This window comes from Bombina bombina, chromosome 5 (genome assembly GCF_027579735.1).
Source record: "Bombina bombina isolate aBomBom1 chromosome 5, aBomBom1.pri, whole genome shotgun sequence".
Classification (NCBI taxonomy): Eukaryota; Metazoa; Chordata; class Amphibia; order Anura; family Bombinatoridae; genus Bombina; species Bombina bombina.
This window is the reverse complement of record NC_069503.1, coordinates 751,958,034-751,973,458: the sequence shown is the minus strand read 5'-3', so window position 1 is coordinate 751,973,458 and position 15,425 is coordinate 751,958,034.

Sequence of the window (15,425 nt, the reverse complement as noted above, 5' to 3'; positions counted from 1 at the left end):
AACAAAAATAAATTGTGTGTTAAAAGAAATTCAATTGCCATTACCAAAAAATATTTAACATCTCTTGTATAATTTGAATGTTTGTTTAAAAAATAGGAAAGAGCAGCTAACCCCTGGTGGTGTGGGATAGATGTATATAAAGATACATCAATTATAATAAATCTATAGTTAGGTTGCCATTTAAGATTTTTAGCCACTTCTAAGACTTGGGTAGAGTCTCTAATGTAACTCATTAGTTCTACCACTAGTGGTTGTAGGTAAGCATCCACTAGTTCAGAAAGGGGTTCCAGCAGGGATCCCACCCCCGATATGATTGGTCTACCAGGGGGATGGGTACTATCCTTGTGTAACTTGGGTAGAAAATAAAAAATAGGGGTATACGGAGTAGGGGGAAGGAGAGTCTCAAAAAGCGATTCCTTGAAGACCCCCACTTGCTTGCCTAATTCAAGTATATCTCTCATTTTGGCTTGAAATTTTTAGTAGAATTGACGTTGGGCCTCTAGGATATAATAATCCCGATCCATAATGACAACATTCCCTCCCTTGTCCGAGTTTATGATGATAATGTCTGGGTTAGATTTCAACTTTTGTATTGCCTTTTTCTGTTCAAATGTTAGATTATGTATATAATGATCTTTAGAGTGTTTCTTCCCTACAGTCTGTTCTGAGAGAGTTTTTAGCTTATGCTCCACCGTACGTTGAAATATATCTACACTTTTACTTCTGCTTTGGACAGGATAAAAAGTACTTTTTTTTTCATACTTGGCCTAAAAGTTGGGACTGTTTCTTGTGAATCCTGGTTTATGTTTTCATTTAGCAAAGAAGTGAGTTCCAACACCAGGCATTGCTCATCAAAATATACCAAAAAAGGGAAGACTATTGGAAATATTCTAGCTCCCTCCGATCTTCCAAGTAAAAACGTAAAAATGTGGTTACCCAATAGAATGGGCTTTTATAAATGCAAGGCTAATCGGTGTAAGGCTTGTAGCCATGTCAAGGAAGGGACACATTTTTCTTCTACTATAACAAAAAAATCATATGAAATCAGATTTAAATTAAATTGTAAGTCAACTCATGTAATCTATCTCCTGAGCTGTAGGGGGTGACAAATACAATACGTTGGAAAGACCAAACGTCTTTTAAAAGACAGGGCACTTGAACATATCCCATATCAGAGATATACAACATCCAGAAGTATTTACCCCTGTGGATAGACACTTTAAAAATGCACATCTAGGTGATGCTACACTTCTTTCCATTCAGGCCATTGACCATGTTCCAGCACACAAAAGGGGAGGGGACAGAGAGTACAATCTAAATTACAAAGAGGCTAAATGGATTTTTTTCTCTCAATACCAGACATCCCCAAGGGATAAACATGGAAAGTGATGTTTATCTTTTCATTTAGATAAACATGGAAAGTGAAGTTAATCTTTTCATTTAGATACATACTCATAGTATAGCTCACCTGTGCCTATAACAAGTTATATATTTTCTCTGCTGTATAATGTTACATATATACTAGTATTTAAAAATACAAAAAGCATGTGTTAATAGAATATAAGAAATATGATTTGACATATACAGAACCTACGTGACATAAATTTTGTATTTACTTATGTTTTTTGCGAGGTACTGTGTCTAAACGCTGTGGCAAACACTATTCTAATTTATAACTGATTAGGCAGGTAGTAGTTAATATTTTGGTAAGTTGTTTTTTGTTTAGGTAATTGGATTCTGCCTCTTTAAATAGAGGTTTCAGCTGAGGCATTAGTTAGCAGTGAGCAAGTGTGGCAGCCCCACACGAAACATGTCTGCATTTTTCTGCCTCTGTTGAAAACTACTATGTGCCATTGTGAGCTGTGGGCTCACTTTTGTTTTTAAGCTGACTCATGATTAAAAGTTATTTTTTATGGTATTGGCCCCCCTGCAAGTCTTATTTCCTCACCGCCTTGTGATGCCCGGTCATTTCTGAGTGATTCATTAAAACCCTTTTAGCCTATGAATACAAAACACAAGCACTTAAACTGCAGCAAATTTACTACGACAGGGATAATAAATGTAGCCGCATATTTGCACGTAAACTGAGACATAAAACAAATAAATCCTTTATACTGGAAATAAGGGGCAAAAACCACAAAAAACATTCCACAACTGAACATATAGCCGAAACCTTTAGGTCCTATTATGAATCTTTATATAATTTAACAACCCCAGACACTGAATCAGGACATAATTTGGATCAGACTAAACAACCGAGAATACAAAAATATTTAGATATTCTTAAGACCAATCCGATTCCCTTAATAAAGCCTTTATTAAAGAAGAACTAGAAAGGATCATCAAAGACCTGCTGTCCTGTAAAGCCCCAGGACCAGATGGTTTCACCAATTATTACTATAAGAAACTAAAAGAGCATTTAATCCCACATCTCTTACCCATCTTCAATTCCATCTCAGAAAACAATCTGTTCCCCAAACAAGCACTTGAGGCACACATATCTGTTATCCCAAAGCCCGGAAAAAGCCCTGATAGAGTAGAACATTATAGGCCTATATCCTTGTTGAACTCAGACGTAAAGATCTATGCAAAACTTACATAGAACACGCGTCAACTAAACAACTCCTTTTGGCCATAGTGTCAATGGATGCGGAAAAGGCTTTGAGCATGTCTGTTGGCATTTCCTTAAATCTGTACTAGCAAAATTTGGTCTAGATAATTCCTTTATCTCTAAAATATTTGCCTTATATGTTGACCACTGCGCCAAAGTTAGAACAAACAGGATCCTCTCTCAACCGTTTTCTATTTCAAACGGCAGTAGACAATGGTGCCCCCTATCGCCCTTGCTTTTCGCATGCCTGGTGGAAGCATTTGCTATCCAGATACAATCCCTTCAAGATATCAGGGGAATACAGATAAAAGATACTATACATAAAATATTGCTATATGCTGATGATATTCTGTTTTTCCTTACAACCCCCACCACTTCCATCCCCATACTTTACAGAGTTCAGTTCAGTTTCCAATTTTCTTATCAAAGAATCCAAGTCGGAGATCCTCAACGTTTCACTGCCCCCTGATGATATGCAACTGATAAAACAAATTTGCCCATTTAGGTGGCAAACAAAAAAGATGAAATATTTGGGAATCTCCCTGACACAATCTATAAACAGTATATTTGAAACTAATTATAAAACATTACAAAAAGCTTTAATAACTGAAACGTCCTCTTGGCGCACCCGCAGCATATCGTGGCTTGGGAGAATAAATGCTTTCAAAATGAACATGCTACCAAAAATGTTATATCTACTACAGACCCTCCCAATCCCCCTACCTCCATCCTTCCTTAATACTCTACAGAAGCAAATTTTCAACTATATATGGAACAAAAAACCTGCAAGAATTAACAAACACATTATGTGTTTGCCATTTAAGCAGGGTGGACTGGGAGTCCCTAATTTGACCAAATACAGACAGTCAATTTTTCTGCAGAGAATTCTCGATTAGTTTTCAAATTATGATCAAAAAGCTTGGGTCCGCCTAGAACATGACATAGCTTGTACTACAGATCTTGGCGCCTTATGCTGGGGGGCTGAATACCAACAAACTAATCTCCCCAAATTTTAATTCAATCATAGTAGAAACATATAGTATATAGGAAAAACTACTAAAGGCCTACCCCCTCCTCTCCAGCAGACCTTCCCCATTGACCCCCCCTTATCGATAATCATGAATTCATCCCTGTGTTGGGCCACATAGGATATTTAACTAAAAAAAACACAGATCCCTAATGGAATACCAACTTGGAAATGAACAAAGATGTTTCACTGTTGAGGAACTAAAAGAAAATGGGCTTACCTTCCTCCAAGACTGGTTAAGGCTGTATCAATGTCACTCATACATAACTAGTCATCCAGATAGGAGAAACATGATGAGACCACTTACCCAGTTTGAATCTCTATGCAGTAAGCATTCCCCAATAACTCATGTTCTATCACACATGCACGCCCTCTTGCAGACCCAGTCACTTGGCCATACCCCTTATTATATGGATAGATGGGAACATGCGCTTGAGTTAGATATCACTCCCTCAGAAATGAAACGGATGTTCGCTAATATTACTAAAACTTCCATCTCCAGTAGAATGCTTGAGACGAATATTAAATTAATGCATAGATGGTATCTCACTCCGGCCAGATGCCTTAGACTATTTAATAAAGTCAGCGACCATTGCTGGAGGTGTCATACCAAGGTGGGAACAAATGTCACATATATGGTGGCAATGCCCTGCTATTTCCCCTTTCTGGACGATAGTAATTAAAGAAACAGCTAATATTTTAGGCCCCATAATTACTGACACCCCCCTCGTGTGGCTATTTAACCTCACTCCTAAAAAACGTACCGCCTCTCAAACTAAACTACCACATATCCTAATTAACAGTGCAAAATCACAGATAGTGAGAAACTGGAAATCACCTATAACCCCCTCCTCGGCGAAGTGGTTGGACCAATGTAATACGGTTTTGAGTTTAGAGGAGTATCACTACATAAAAACTAAGCGTAAAGATGTGTATATAGAAATTAAAATCTTATGGGAATCCTACATAACAGACAAATTTAGGAGCCCTCCTATCCCTACACACTCCCCCACTCCATGAACTCTCTACCATCACACAGAATCAATGGTTGTATGATGTGCCCCCGTTTGTATTCTCTCAACCTATTAATATGTAACGGTGTTCATATTTACAGTCTTCTTGAACCTGTATTATCTGCTGTATTTAAGACAAAAATATTGTCAACTTCTGTTTTTTTTGTTTTGTTTTTCTCATTTGTTGTTTTAACCGTTTGTTTTATTGATTAACGACAACTGTATACAATTCAACAGTGTGTATAACAGTAATGTAGTGATTCAGAAATACAGAGAGTTGAAAAACCAGAAGTATTAAAAGGGACACTGTAGCCAAAAAAAAATCTTTTGTGATTCAGATAGAGCATGCAATTTTAAACAACTTTCTAATTTACTCCTATTATCAAATTGTCTTCATTTTCTTGGTATGTTTATTTGAAAAGCAAGAATGTAAGTTTAGATGCCGGCCCATTTTAGGTGAACAACCTGGGTTGTCCTTGCTGATTGGACAGCACCTTTAAACAAGTGCTGTCCATGGTTCTGAACCCACAATTTGCTGGCTCCTTAGCTGAGATGCCTTCTTTTCAAATAAAGATTGCAAGAGAATGAAGAAAAATTGATAATAGAAGTAAATTAGAAAGTTGCTTACTATTACATGCTCTATCTGAATCATGAAAGAAAAAATTTGGGTTCAGTGTCCCTTTAAGCTATGGGACAGGGTTTCTCTAGTACTAACTGGCATCAGTGTACAATAATTTGAAAGTAGTAGTGACATGTTAGAATATACAATATGAGCTAGATTACAAGTAGTTTGGGCACAATATTGCAATTTTGGGACCGAGATTTACAAGTTTCTATATATCTTTTTCTAGGTATGTATTTAATTATTTACCTATCTCTGTCTGTCTGTCTGTCTCTCTCTCTATCACAATATATTACAATACCTTGCCAAATTATTAGACCCACTGGTCAAAAATCATAATCTTGATATTAATTTCATATTTATTCTTAATAGTGTTGCTTGAGTTTTTCCATTTTGTAACCATTTCTTATTCCATGTTATATTGGCAACATCTACAACCCCAATTTCGAAAAAGTTGGGACAGTATGGAAGATGCAAAAAAAAAAAAAGTCATTTGAAAATTCAATTCACCCTGTACTATATTTTAAACACATTATTTTAGGTTTTATTTTGTGAATTTAATATATTTTTGAAAATATACACTAATTTTAAATCTGATGACTGCAACACACTCCAAGAAAATTGAGACAGTCGACTGTTTACCACTGTGTAACATCACCTTTCTTTAATAACAATTACTAAGATTTTGGGCACTATAGACACCAGTTGGTTAAGTTTAGCAAGCAGAAATTTCCCCCATTCATCCATTATGCATATCTTCAGCTGCATTACTGTACGGGGCCTTTGTTGCCTTATTTTGTGTTTCATAATGCGCCACACATTCTTAATCGGAGACATGTCAAGACAACAGGCAGGCCATGCTAGCACCCGTACTCTCTGCTTACGCAACCATGCGCTTTAATCCGGGCAGAATGTGATTTGGCGTTGTCCTGCTGGAAAATGCAGGGACGTCCTTGGAAAAGAGGTCTAGATGACAGCATTTGTTGCTCCAAAATGTATACATATCTTTCTGCATTAATGGTGCCCTCACAGATGTGCAAGTTTCCCATGCCATGGGCACTGACATACCCCCATATCATGACAGACACTGGATTTTGGATGCAGCAGTGAATGGTGTTGACTGACAAAGGTTTACCAGAATATTCCCGAGCCCATGTCCGGATATCCATTACAAACTCATGACAGTTTTTGAGATAGTGACGTCTGAGGGTTCGGAGATCACGCACATTCAGAAGTGGTTTTCGGCCTTGCCCTTTACACACCGAGATTTCACCAGATTCCTTGAATCTTTTAATTATCTTTTGCACTGTAGAAGTTGAAATGACCAAAATCCTACCTATTTGTCTTTGGGGAATGTTGTTTTTAAAGTGTTGGATTATTCGCTGATGCATCTGTTGGCAGATTGGTGAGCCTCGACCCATCCTTGCTCTTGAAGGACTAGGCCTTTTTAGGAGGCTTCTTATATACTATAATTACACTATTGCCTCGCTTATTTCCATCACCTTCTTATTTCAACTTCTCACATCGTTATTAGTCCTAAATTGCCCCTGTCCCAACTTTTTTGGAATGTGTTGCAGTCATAAGATTTGAAATGAGTCTATATTTTCAAAAATACATTAAATTCACAAAGTAAAACATCAAAATGTGTTTATAATGTGTACAGGGTGAATTGACTTTTCAATTGACTCTTTTTGTTTGTTTTTTGCATTTTCCATACTTTCCCAACTCTTTCAGAATTGGGGTTGTACAATACATATTTATGTGTAAATTTTATGTAATACTAAAATATTTGGTAAATTAACAAATGTATATGCTTTTACAGATGCATAAACAAAGTAACTTGTCTTTAAAGAAAGTCGGTCAAATTGTCGGCCTGTTGACGGCAAGAAACATGGTGCAGTACAAGATTGCTGAAATTGTAGGTTTTTGGTTAACAGGCCCTCTTTAGCTAATCATCTCAGAACAGTTCTCTTGGATACCTTGATCCCTGCATCCTGAAAGGGTTTATGCAAGACTCTGAAAGGCAGTTTTCTATTTTAAATTATAATGTGCAAATTCCTTATGAATAAGATCTGCAGAGGGCGCTATACTTGAAAGAAAGTGGGGTCTAGATGCAATTTATAATAAATTACTATTGCAGCTAAACCTAATATTAATACCAATGGTGAAAGATAAAAAAGAGAAATATATATATGTATACAAAAATGTTTATTGACATCCGTTTATTTACATCGATTATAGTGCACCAACTGGTCAATAATCCGTCTTGACAATTGTTTGTTCCTTAACCCTTTTTTCCCATAATGGATATTCGACCAAATTGAAATAATTTTGTGACCAATCAGACTAGGCTTAAACAGGCACTTATACGCTTCAATGTGTCAACAACACAAAAAAAAAACAGAACCTGTCACTTGATCACAACTAATTCCTTTGTGATCAATCACAGTGTCTGAAAAACAGGATTAAGTATTTTCATCAATAATATATATATATATATATATATATATATATATATGTAATTTTGTGATGACATGTACTTATTATGGTTGTTTACAACACTTGTACTTGGATTTGTTTGTACTTCATTTGCGATCTATGAGTTTAAGATGTTATTACACTTGCATAACAATAGATAGATACGTTATGTTTACCTCCATCACCATAGCAACCACCTATATGATGCATATAAAAAGCACCCCATTTTAATCCCACATCGCTGAAGAAACAGCTAGATGGCTGAGAAACGTGTTGCATTTATTTTAGACTTTATATCTTAATAAATTGTAAAAATAGTCTATAAGAATCAACCATTTGTTTTTAAATTTGGAGCGCACCACCTATTTTAATTGGAACCACATTGGAACACCATCCCTGGGAGAACCACTGAACTAGATAGCTGGAGTCTACAAAATCCAGCTTGCTTTGTTTGCACAACTTCATAGTGCAAACTTATATGTGAGTACTCAACACTTACACCAGTCAGCTGGAGACTGCAAAGCCCAGCCTGTGTTAATTGCACTACATCACAGTGTATATTTCCTTGTGAGTAGCCATTTGGCAGAACTTTACACACATATACATTTGAAAATTGAAGTTTCTGCACCATAAGGAGCTCTTCTCTATTTTTCTTCTAGATCAGTTTCCTATTTTGTGTGCAGATATCTCAAATTCTTCTTTCAGTTCTTGGTGTAGTAACACAATGTCGACTGCAAAAGCCCTTCCGTTTTGGGTTCAAATCATCCCCCAGAATCCATTTTTTCTTAATATTCTTTACAGAACTATGTGATACACCTACAATTTCGGCAATCTTGTACAGAAACATGTTTTTTTCCTTAAACAGGCCGACAATTTGACCGACTTTCTTTAACAAGCCACCTTAATTACCCAACTGTAAAAGTTATACATTTGTTAATTTACTAAATATTTTAGCAAATTACATCAAATTAAGAAATGGTTACAAAACTAAAAAATAAAATCAACACTATTAAGAATATGAAATAAATATCAATTATTATTTTTTTTACTAATGGGTCTAATAATACTGTAGTATTTATCTGTCCATTTATTTATCTCTATATCTATTTTCTCTATCCATCTCTATTTGTCTGGATCTAGCTAGCTCTTCCTATCTCTGTCTATCTCTATTTATCTACAGTATCTATATGTATATATCCAGGGCCGGCTCAACCATGGGACCAAGTGGGTCCAATGGACCGTGGCAGCACTTCAGTGACTGAATCAGTCATTGTCTGATCAAGACCATCCCTGTCCTGTGTCTCTGTGGGAAAAGTCACATGCTCCCAGCAGCATATCATCATCATGCACAAAGCCAAACTAATGGTCAGGGTTGACATTCAAGGTGGGACAAGTGCATCTCTTCCCTAACTTCCTTCCCACTTATTGCACAATTGTGCATAAGCATTGGTTGCAATCAGATTAGCAGACAGGCTAGTAGTTTGATATAGTAATCAGTAATGTTACTACTGGGGGGGCATCATTGCATTCTTGGACCCAGGCAGCACAATTTCTTGAGCCCACCCTGTATATATCTGTCTGTATACATTGAATGAAAAAGATAAATTGGTTCATAAAATGTATGAAAAAATATATAATTAATATAGTATAATTATATAATTAATATAGTATAATTAATAAAGTATAATTAAATAATTAATATAGTATAATTAATGTAATACCTAATATATAATATTTTAATATACTATTAAAAAAAAACAACTCATGCAATGCTATGTAAAAACAGAGATTGAAAAACATTAACTTACATTTATAAATGTAAATATTTCCAAACTTGATAAAATCCATAATAGCAAGCATTTGATAGCCAGAACCCCAGATAAAATAACTGGTTGTAAATGTGTATCTGTAATCTACATGTGGTGATAAAGATTTATATGCAAGGAGAAATTAAATGCAAAAAATAATGAAGTAAAAATATATGTACAACATTGAAGGGGTAAACCAGACGTGGACTCCCTGCCCAATGTGCTTTTTAGAGGAATATGGCTGCATCTCACTGATGAGGCCCACAGAAGGCCAAAACGAGCATCTTGGGTTGTCATGTTCCTTGTTCAGAGGAGAATTGCCTGGTATTTTGGCGCTGGACTGACCTTGCTAGGCAGGATCAGACTGATATATACACCAGGAAAGTTGTCCCCTGTGAAAAGCAAAATTGGGCTATAGCCTAGGTGGTAAAACGCCATAGAACAAGCTACTGAGCTGTTGTTCGTTCATGGTAGAGAGCTTCTCTCTGTATGCAACATTGCACAATAAATACCATATCATTTCTAATGCAACAATTTACATGTTAAGTATTCTGTGTTTTATATAATTATAATTTAGTATTACATTGATAAATGAAAATATTGTAATTTGTGTGAGATTATGATGTAACTATGTTTAGGCAACACTGTAGTTGAAAATCGTCTGATAAAGGGAATTGTTTATTTAAAGGGATATGAAACCCAAAATCTTTTGTTTTCTTTTGTTCCGATTATCCTTTTTTTCTTATTGTTTACAGACAGTAACAAATTACAGGAGCTTGATAAAGACAAAAAAAAATATTAACAGATATAAACATCAATTTCCTAAATACAACATAAATTCTCCTGAAAAAAAAAGGAAAAAGCAGAGCTTAGGTCTGTAATTTAGGTAACCAAAGGTATTTATTTATTACACTATAGTCCATCTATTAGTTCCTATAATGGAGAAGAAAGCCATATCAATATATAAAAAAAAATCTATATACAGGCCCAAGAGAAAGAAAAGAGAATCATTTCTATATCTGGAAGAAAAAAAAAAAAAGAAAAAAAACAGGCAGTAACACTTTATAATTAATCTGACCAAAACGAGGTCTACCATACCTCCAGTATCCCTCTGGAAAAGGATTACATTCTGGCGTATCCTCAGCCTAGGGGCTGTCACTATTGAGTGATTAGTAACAGATGTATGATCTCACAAAGGAAGCGAGAGAAAGATGCAGTAAGAACTTTTTTCTTTTCATTTATAAGTATTATATGCCTTGATTAGATTAATTTATTAGAGACAATTATTCATTCTGGGTTATTTAAATACTCATATTTATCAAATATTAGTTGACCCAAATCAATTTATTAATTATCACAACAATTGAAGATTAATACATACCTTGAGATCTAGTAGTAACAGATAACAAGAGTTAAATCTTGTTCACTGTATTTATACACATTTTAAACTAATCGGCTTAGTCAAACCACAAGTGAACAGATTATATTTAGATATATATATATATTCATCTGTCATTTGGAAGTATTCTCTCAGTTCTGTCATTCAATTAGTTAATTCCAAAAAATAATTCTTAAAAATGTGTGAATATATACATAATGTAAACTTCTTATGTACAGTTAAACTAGTTATGTACAGTATGTGTGTGTATTATATATATACACATATATATATATATATATATATATACACATATATATATATATATATATATATATATATATACACACACACACACATATATACATACATATATACACATGTGTGTATATATATATATATATATATATATATATATATATATATATATATATATATATATATATATATATATATATACATATATATACACACACACACACATCTATACACACACACATATATATACATACATATATACATACATACACACACACATATATATATATATATATATATATATATATATATATATATATATATATACACACACACACACACACACACACATACATACACACATACACAGGTATATAATACATTTGGCTGACAAATAGATAATTATTTTTTAACTTTACTCATGCGCACTTTCATAGTAATCAATAATAACTTGTCTGTAGCTATCAGTATGTAGTGTTGTGATTGACAAGAGTAACTGAATGTAATTGTCACAGTTCTAAATGTGATGCCCTTGTAAATGATTAACCCATTGCTAACTGAATTTTGACTAATCCTATCTATATTAATTACATTTGTAACTCCACATTCCCACATTCTATATTTTATAACTCCACACATACAACAAAGGAGAGAGTGTGAGAAAAAAAAAGGGGGGGCATCTCTCTCCCCCCTACTCCAACCGGATTCTGGACACAACTTCAGGTAGTGAGAGGTGTAAGAGTAAACAGATCCTGATAATGAACCTACTGTAGATACCAAGAAACGTTACTGTTAATTATTTGTTAATGGTAATTCAAGCAGAATGAGATTTTGAAGTGGAGCTAAAAATTGCAGTTGAGTGCTGTTCGTATAGCGTTTAATGAAACTCATCCATTATATACAATATTTCCTAATACTATTTTTCCAAACAGATGGATCCATCAAACTGTTCTATTATTGCTTGTGTTTGTAATAAGTTAGTGAGAATATTAATATATGGTTCCTTTCTGCACTTCCAATTTTTGAGTATTAAATATCTCCCTCCTAAGATAACTATCGGCTAGATTTAGAGTTTTGCGGCCAAAGGGGTGCGTTAGCTACACCTGTTTTTTTCCCCCCGCACCTTTTAAATAACGCTGGTATTGAGAGTTCTCTGAAGGGCTGCGTTAGGCTCCAAAAAGGGAGCGTACAGGCATATTTACCGCCACTTCAACTCTCAATACCAGCGTTGCTTACGGTAGCGGCTAGCTGGAAAAACGTGCTCGTGCACGATTCCCCCATAGGAAACAATGGGGTAGTTTGGGCTGAAAAAAAACCTAACACCTGCAAAAAAGCAGTGTTCAGGGGTTAAAAAAAATTATTATAGTGGCGGCGATGTGGGGGGACCTCGGTTTAGGGGTAGTTTATGGGTGTTAGTGTACTTTAGAGCACAGTAGTTAAGAGCTTTATAAACCGGCGTTAGCCCAGAAAACTCTACTGACTTTTTTCTGCGGCTGGAGTCTTGTCAGTAGAGAGTCTAATGCTCACTTCAGCCAAGACTCTAAATACCGGCGTTAGGAAGATGCCATCGAGAAGATAGGATACGCAATTGACGTAAGGGGATCTGCGGTATGGAAAAGTTGCGGCTGGAAAGTGAGCGTTAGACCCTTTCCTGGCTGACTCTAAATACCAGCGGGCGGTAAAAAGCAGCGTTAGGACCCCTTAACGCTGCTTTTGACGGTTAACGCAGAACTCTAAATCTAGGCGTAAATTAATTAAGCCAATATTGTCTTATTATTTTTTATCATATAGAAAGAAGATATGTCTTTTCTCAAGTTTTATATTGTTTTGTAAAACCTCGATTAACTAGAACTTAATATGGTGCCAACATTTTTAAATTTTTACACAGTTCCAGAACATGTGTATCAGATCGGCTTCTGGGGACTTGCAACGCGGACAACTACTTTAAGCGTCAGTGTACCATTTATTTATCGTAAAGGGAAATAATAGTATGAGATATATCGATCCTATGGTTCTTAACCTAAGCTACTCCCAAATAGCTGTGGAGCTGATTCAAGTTTTAGCCGCTATACAGGCAGGAACACCTGTGGACTACTTGCCTCTTCAAATAACCCTACAGATCGAGGGCGACACTAATCTAATGGAAATTAGTGAAAACACTAATTCTCTTGGATTCTGAGTAACTTCATTCTTTACTACCCGATTGGAGAAAACGAGCCGATCATTGGCCTATCAAAGAGCCAGACCTACCTGTAAGTCACGTGACTAAAAAAAACCCGTAAGATTACGCTTCATTATTTTTTATTATACCCGTAAGTGCACTAACGGAAGGTAATTTTAAGAGCTTTTTGATCCGAACATTGCACATAGACACTTCACAATCTTATCTGCAGTAAGATTAATTATTTAAGGTTGCAACGGATCATCAATTCACGTATTATAATATTGTTTTTACCCTAATGCTAATGCATCATTTTTATATTTTATAGTGTGAGTACATTGCCTTTGAGTAAAATTACTTTTATTTATAACAGTTTCCCAATGTTATTTTATATTTCACGCATCACTACTATTAGAGAAAATCCACTTTCACAACTAGATTTATATCTCAATCCGCATTATAGCTATATATAGAGCGCTCTCCTAGATTATTCTGTTTTACCATTTATTTATGTTGGTTGGCGTAATACAAACATGATTAATTAATTTGAGATGTATTTCGCGCCAAGCTGCAGAGAGCGTAGCATTCTCTACTCTCTGAATACTTTGCTTCAATATAACCTCATCTACTTCCTCTAGATCTTGACGCCAATTTACGCTGAGGTTTTGTATATTCTGATCCCTTAAATGGATAAATATTAGTTTATACCAAAAATTGAGAGAGTGGTTACCAGCTTTAAATAGGGATAGTCCCATCTGAATCCCTATGTTTTTCCAAGAAATTTACTTAGATATTTCAGTCCTTTGATCGCCCAGCCATTAAACAATTTATTGATAAGTCCCTCTATAAACCGCGGGTTATCTGCTAGAGGTAGTGAATCAGATATATAAGGATTTTTGTCCAATAGGCAGCGTATATGTTGCCATGCTTTAATAATATAATATATAGTGGTCAGCTTCTTCATTTCAGTAGGGATACATTTGTTCGGACAGTAAATTAAGGCTGAAAGAGAGAATGGGTATACTAGCTTCTTTTCAGCCTCTAAATAGGCAATATAATTATATGTCAGCCAGTCCATTATCACTTTACTTAAAGGGACAGTCTAGGCCAAAATAAACTTTCATGATTCAGATAGGGCATGTAATTTTTAACAATTTTCCAATTTACTTTTATCACCAATTTTGCTTTGTTCTCTTGGTATTCTTAGTTGAAAGCTTAACCTAGGAGGTTCATATGCTAATTTCTTAGACCTTGAAGCCCACCTCTTTTCAGATTGCATTTTAACAGTTTTTCACCACTAGAGGGTGTTAGTTCACGTATTTCATATAGATAACACTGTGCTTGTGCACGTGAAGTTATCTGGGAGCAGGCACTGATTGGCTAGACTGCAAGTCTGTCAAAAGAACTGAAAAAAGGGGCAGTTTGCAGAGGCTTAGATACAAGATAATCACAGAGGTTAAAAGTATATTATTATAACTGTGTTGGTTATGCAAAACTGGGGAATGGGTAATAAAGGGATTATCTATCTTTTAAAACAATAAAAATTCTGGTGTAGACTGTCCCTTTAAGCATACGCTATTATATACATGGAAAAGATTAGCCCCAAAATTGTTTTAATTGAGTTTTTGCAGAGCGAGCCATCTTCTACCAGAACCCCAAGAGAAAGGATCTAAAAGAGCTATTTAAAAAGTTAATATATTTTTTGTCATAGATATAGGGATGTTCTGTATTTGATATAATATCTAAAAAGAGAGAAAAAAAAAGAAAAAAGAGAAAGAAGAAAGAGACCCTTTAACATATAAAAAATGCAATTCAAACATTACTTAAATAATTTACCCCAAATAAATATTGAGCATAGGTCATTACCTATTACTGACTTTTCTCTATGAATTCTACAGCTTCTTGTGGTGTTCCTAGATAAATAATTTAATTTCCTATATTTACTTTTATTTTGGCTGGGTAGATCAGTCTGGCAGAGAATCCCGCATTAATTTAGTGCAAAAAAGGGGCCATTTCTTTCCTCTTAGCCGCTGTCTGTGCAGTATTTTGTTATGGACAATTTCAAGGTT